The sequence below is a fragment of the Acanthopagrus latus genome, chromosome 13 (assembly GCF_904848185.1).
Source record: "Acanthopagrus latus isolate v.2019 chromosome 13, fAcaLat1.1, whole genome shotgun sequence".
Taxonomy (NCBI): Eukaryota; Metazoa; Chordata; class Actinopteri; order Spariformes; family Sparidae; genus Acanthopagrus; species Acanthopagrus latus.
Genome location: NC_051051.1, coordinates 4,684,411 through 4,690,904, shown reverse-complemented (window position 1 = coordinate 4,690,904; position 6,494 = coordinate 4,684,411). Strand labels below are relative to the sequence as shown.

The following is a 6,494-nucleotide window of genomic DNA, read 5'->3' as shown; positions in this document are numbered from 1 at the left end:
TATTTCATCCCTCCTGTGTGTTTTGGGTCTTCCCCCGGATCACCTCCCAGCTGGACATCCTCCGGGTGGTGTACCGGAGGGCAGCCACATCAGATTGGCTGAACCATCTCAACTGGCTCAGCATACAGCAACATTGGTTTTGAGCTCTTCCCGCACATCCATGTGAGTCAGTCACCGAGCAAATGGAGGCCATTTGGGCCACTCGTGTCCTTTCAATCTCATCGTCTCACTCACAACAGTAGGTGAGAGTTGTGATGTAGGAACGTCGATCGATGACTGTTAAAGTGAGATTTGCACCATCACACTCGGCTCCCCCTTCACCTTCAGTAACACCCGTCTCACCACGGACGTCATCACACTGGTGTGGTATGTGGATCCCCCCACCCCCACCCCCACCCCCACCACCACCACCACCACGCTGTCCTCCCCGGTGAACGAGACACACAAGATGTGAAGGACATTTTCTGGGAAAAGACCTGATGGAATCCAAGATTGCATCTCCGGACAAGACCCTGCCCTCCCTGTAGAAAGCAACTAGTTAACTACTGTAATAATCCTTCAGATATTTTCACAGCATTGTAGCATCTTTCAGCCCATTGTTTTGGTTTTAGTGTCTTCATATACCTGGACTGTTGTACAGCATTTAACAGCTAAGTGCAAGATATTTCCCTCAGGAGCTTGTGAAGAGCAAAACAGAGCTAAAAACAGGATGAATATTGGACTGGACTGTTCGCCGGACATGACTCCAAATTATGCTAATGCTATTTTGCGTATGGTAGCACTCAGCCCTTATTTGGAAACGGTGCCTTTAAACAAGCAGTCAGGACTTCCTTGGCTGGGATAATAATAATAATAATAATAATAATAATAATAATAATAATGACAACATCAGTGCTCTCAGCCACACTCCCAGCATGCCCCTGGTTGCCAAAACACAGGCAGAGCTGCCAGAGGATAATGCCTGCTCGGGCCTGTCAGAGACGACCAATCAGAACACATTGTTGTTTTTTTTTCAGGAGGCGGGCTTTAAGGAGACAGGTAATCAAATGGAGGGTGAATAGAGGTGCTGCAGTGATGGACATGAATGGATTTTTAGCCATTGACGCATGTAACTGAATAAACAAGCTGAAATCCGAGAGGTGAGATGGGTGGCAGGGTCCGCCAAACATAAACATAAGTCCAACAGTATGACGCCGTGTTGTCCCTTAAGGTCAGTTTGATTCTCTAGCTTATTGAAAGCATAGTGAAGTTGTTTATTTGGTCCTTTTAGGCCAACTATAGTGTGGGAATAATATGTCGGTGTTGTGCTTACAGCTTGTTTTTGCTGCCCCCAGGTGGCCACATCAAATGATGCACGTTTAAGTGGAAGTGTCTTCTGTCCTGGAACTTAATTAAAGATCAGATAAAAATGTAATATCAGACACTTTAAGGGGAGATAAAAGAGCCTGGACCTGTAAAATAAAGTGTCACTTGATATAAACAGGTACAACACATAGACATGTTGAAGCAGCCTCTTCTTCTCTGCTTGTAGTAACTATTGGTCCTGTTTATATTCTGACGTTGCCTGGCGCCAAAAAGAAGAAGATGAAGAAGAATTCTGACGTCAGCCTGGTGCAGATCCTCATCAAAAAACAATCAAAGCAAATCCCTGCTCTGTGTCTTCACGTTTATTCTCTCTTTTTTTCTCTCTCTCTCTCCCCCTTCATCCTTCTCACATGACGATTTCAGCGCAGCAGCAGGCGCCTGGTCATTGAATTACGCGTCTCACCTCCTCGTCATGACAACTAGCTGCGAGATTGAAATATCGCATGTGGTGTCCTATAAGAGAGAGGGGGAGAGAGAGAGAGAGAGAGAGAGAGAGAGAGAGAGAGAGAGAGAGGCTGTAGAGGCTCGGGCAGTGGGATCCTCTTCAGTGCAGGCTGCGCCGCCTCCACACAGCACCGCCGCGTCCCGCGCATTTGAACGCATCTGCGGTTCCCTTCCACATGAAAAACCAAAAAAACCCTTAAAAGAAAAAGCATGAAGGCTAAACGGAAGATCCCCGCGCCGTTCCTCAGTCTGAGCCTCCACTTTCCGCTGAGAGCATCAGACGCCGAGTGAAGCCCAGAGGAGGAGAGGAGCACCACGCAAGCGCGCAAAGAAGAGATTTTTTTTTTCCCTTTTTTTTTTTTGGGACACCTGATTTTGTGTGTGTGTGTGTGTGTGTGTGTGTGTGTGTGTGCGGGGTGTCTTTCAGAGCTGACTGTTATAGAGTCAAACAGTCGGTGGTTGTTGTGTTTATTATTATTATTATTTTTTCCTTTTTTTGGTTTTCTTCATTTGAAGCTCCCCTCAGCGGGCACACACACACGCACACACACACCGTGGATTATTACCGGCATGGACAAATGGGGGAAAGAGGACAGATCACTGCGTTGACTTTTTTCGAAGCAGCGCGCAGAGTCTTGACGCTATAGCGTTACGCATTTATTTTACTGTGAGTGCTCCCCCCCCCCTCCACCAACCAACCAACCAACCAGCCCTCCTCCTCTACCTCCCCTTCTCCTGTTTGAATCATACTCCGCCGCTGCATCTCAACATTATTAAAGTCAAATATCTGTGGATAAGGAAAAGAGAGCAGAGGGTGTTGTCAGAAGAGAGGGATGAGAAGAGGAGGAGGAGGAGGGGGCAGTATGAGGTGTGCTTTTTTTGGAAAAGCCGGAGAAAGACAGACGCCGAGAAGGTGCACCGATGTGCGAGAGCCTGCGACGCGCTGCCCTCCTGAGAAATAATCGCGATCAAGGGGGAAGAAATGGCCTAGTTAGAACCTCATCGACACACCGACCAGGCAGAGGACGGAACCAGAAGAATCGTGTTCAGATGGACGGGCCATCATCATCGTCATCAACATAATTCCGGCTGCTCGCACCGAGTCTTTTTTTAGGTAAGCCATATGTCCGCCACCACCTCCCAAACGTGACTGGAGGTTTTCTCTCTCTCTCTCTCTCTCTCTCTCTCTCTCTCTCTCTCTCTCACTGTCTGTCTATCGTGGCTATTTATTTATTTTTTTAAATGTGTGTGCGCAATCTGTCCGCTTTGGTGACTTCGCACATTGCGCACGTTATCCATCTTGACGCACTGTCACAATTGGGGGGGTGGTTGTGGTGGTGGTGGGGAGACGAGATTTTTTTTTTTTTTTTCAATGTAAATCCTCGTGCCACTTTGTTGCTATAGCACATATTTCCTTCCCCCTCCGTTTTCCAAGTGGGGAAGCCTTTCGATTGGCCTCCTTGCCTGTTGATAAGCTGTCACATCTTGACGCGATCGGTCCCGGCCAGCATCAGTATTCTGTCGTTTCGAAGCGCGCCCGCTAACGAGATGATATACATGTGATTTAATTTGGGAATCAAACTCATCCTGTGGACTTGTCAAGAGAACTGGGGGCTGCAAGTGGTGTCCCCTTGGCTGTGAGGACTAATTTTATTTATTTATTTATTTATTTTTACTAATGCTTTTAATATTACACGTATTGATGGCTGTATTAGCGCTTAATTAGACACACATGCTGCTGTACTGCAATATAACTAATCTCAACCAGAGTGTGTGACAGGCCTTGAACTCCAAAGATGTCCTCTCTAATGAACAAACCCCCCCACACACACACAACAGCTCAGAGACACACACACACACACACACACAGGCAGAGCCAGTGCCCTAGAAGATGCAGATAGGATTGTGAATTAAATGCACACACTCTGATGAATCCAGGGGAAAGGCTCCATTAATATTCAGCGGTGGTTGGGCAGCGCTTCGGTTAATGGCAGACAACAGGACCTCTGTTCTGACAGGTCACGCGTGAGAAATGGTATATTTTCATTTTTAAGGGTTCGTTTTTTTTTTTTTCTCCTCTCCTCCACCACCATCACCACCATCACCACCACACACACACAGACAAACGTGGCGTCTGTAGCTAAGGAGTGAGGGAGGGGGGTGACATTTAAAATCCATCAGAAAACCAATAAAGTCATTTTTTTGGAGACTTTTGTAGGAATTCGGTATTGCTCCTGTCCGTTGTTCTGTCGGGATGGCTGTGATTGCTTTTTTTCTCAAGGCCGGCATCATGTCAAACCTGGTTACTGGCATTTTGGACACTTGCTTGGATAAAAAACAGAAAATGGCAGAGAGACTTGGAGGAGCCTCACATATATGTCATGCGTTTGACTGACTCGGTGCTATTTGAATCCAAATGTTGTCGTTATGTACAAGAGAAGAGCTCAGTGGAGACCTAGTTGGCAGAAGTGTGTCCAAAGCTTTAACTTTAGACGTCTTGTTTCAAGCTAATACGTTGACTGCCAATTCATGAAATCAATCAGTTTTGCCTCTGTTGCTCGTCAGCTGATGGGCCTGTTAGATTTGTTGGTACACTTCATGAAAGGACGAGCGAAGGATGAAGCACAGTGACATCACACCACACTGGAATCGAACGAACGACACTAAACACACGCGCTTTAAAACTTTCGAAAAACAGACGTCATTTGCTGTTTTCATCCCCGAGAAGAGGATTCCAACAAAGCTAATATTATGGTGAGCACACTGCTGTTCAGTTCCCAGAGAGAAAATAGAAAAAGATAAACGGAATAAAAAGAGGATGAAAAAAAAAAAGTCAGCTTAATGGATCGGATAACAACACAGAATGGAGACTTACAATCCAGAGCAAAGCGTTTTTTTTTTTTTTTTTTTAGTCTTAATGTTTAATGAAGTATGTTTGGGTGATTTGAGGACGAGCGAGGTGAGGTAGCATATTCCTTCTCGTCTGAGGCAGAGCTGTGTGAACAGGGTTGACGTCCAGCTGCGGAAGCTACATCGCTTTGGCTCAGTTTTTTTGGTTCAAGCTCAGTTTTGAATCGATTACCTCATCTTAAAGTCCAACACCTTCGATATGTGACATGCCAATTTCCATTTGCATCATTTTAGCTGACACAAGACAAAGCTCAGTGGATGGATGTGGGCCGAAGTGCTCAGTGTGCACATGTGTTAATATGTAGAACAGGAATTTGGCTTTTGGTGAAACGGCCCCTCTGGTCTTCTCTTTGATGCTGCAGTGCTGTATGTATGAATTTAACCATTTAAGAAGAAATGCTGTTCCACTGAGTCAACAAGCTTTTGTTATTAGAGAGAGCTAATAAAACCTACTGTATGTTAGCTGCCTGCCCCGCGGGCTGCTGCTGCTGCTGCTGTGTGCAGCTGGTTGCTTGCACTAAACCACCACAGTCATGGGACGTGCTTTCTAACACTGAGGCAGTGAGTGATGGTAAACTGAAGTCTCATTAGTTACTTCATTTACTTGTGGCAGTCATCAATCGATCAGTCGGTCAGTCCAAACATGTGAATTTGCAGTGATTTATCGGAGGCAGCTACATCTTCACTACCAGATGGTTACAACATGTTTTACTTGTTTACGTCTCCACTTACCTTAAAAAACCTTTGAAACTAGTTTAATTTTGCCAAAATGCCGGGTAGTGGATATGCTATCAGACGCACTAGCAGACAAGCTTTCATCCTGGCAGCAGTGTAATGTGAGGGATTCTCCACAAGGTGCATGTAAATGTCACCGAAGTCGGGTTCTGGCAGGGATCTGGTGTTTTTTTAACGTTTGAAATACCGCAACAGGTGCTGTATATGTCTGTCCATATTGTTCCTTTTCTGCTGTTGACAGTGATCTAAATAACTGTGTGAGAGGAAATTTACCAGTTTTTGTTGTGTCTCTATGGAAAGTCAGGTATGAGCCGCCAGCTCAGTCTACTGTTTTGCCCTCCAGGTCAGCACTGGGGGGAAGTGAGTGGTCAGGTTTTTGGTGCTGTCCATTTTGAAGGTTTGGTCATCGTACTGCAGATATCTGCCTCTCAGTCGTTGCTAATTATGAGCTACCAGATTTCTGCTGTAAAACAGGCTGTGTTCCAAGTATATGTTAAAAGTTCTCATACTTACAGCATTTCAAGCTTCATATTTTATTTAAGGTGTTAAAAGGATAGTTCATGTTTTTTTGAAGCGGGGTTATATAAAGTACATATCTATAGTCGGTCTGTTCCCTACCGTAATTGCAGATGAGCGCAGCCTCAGTTTGGAGAAGCAGAGCCGCTTGTGAGAGCCGGTGTGAATTTTCTCTGTACAACATACACTTGAACTGATATAGATTTTTTGTAGGTGAGCCTTGTTTTAGGTGGATAAAATTCGCTTTGCATCTGGACCCCGTTCACTGCAGTACAAAGCTGAGCGTCTGGGCTGGAGCGGCTCTCTGCTTCTCCAAACTGAGGCTGCGTTGATTGACAATTACAGTAGAGAACAGACCAACTATAGTTATGTACTTTATATGACCCCACTTCAAAACACTCAAACTATCCCTTTAAACATTTACAAACCCATATTGTTCTCAACTTGTCCATCACTGCAATGCCTTGGAGGAGGTGCTCGTCCTCTGTCTGAATGCTCCATTTCAGTGCCTGTCTCTTTAAGGC

The 6,494-nt window shown here is 45.4% G+C and overlaps 1 protein-coding gene across 2 annotated transcripts in view; it reads left to right on the top strand.

The window, feature by feature from the left end:
- The first annotated feature begins 1,654 nt into the window (after positions 1 to 1,654).
- The window catches only part of nlgn2b (neuroligin 2b), a 62,978-nt gene continuing 58,138 nt past the window's right edge, over positions 1,655 to 6,494 (top strand). For both annotated transcript variants that reach the window (XM_037120609.1, XM_037120608.1), the window contains exon 1: positions 1,655 to 2,923. The gene's annotated coding sequence lies outside the window, so the exon portion shown is untranslated. The remainder of the gene's footprint in view (positions 2,924 to 6,494) is intronic.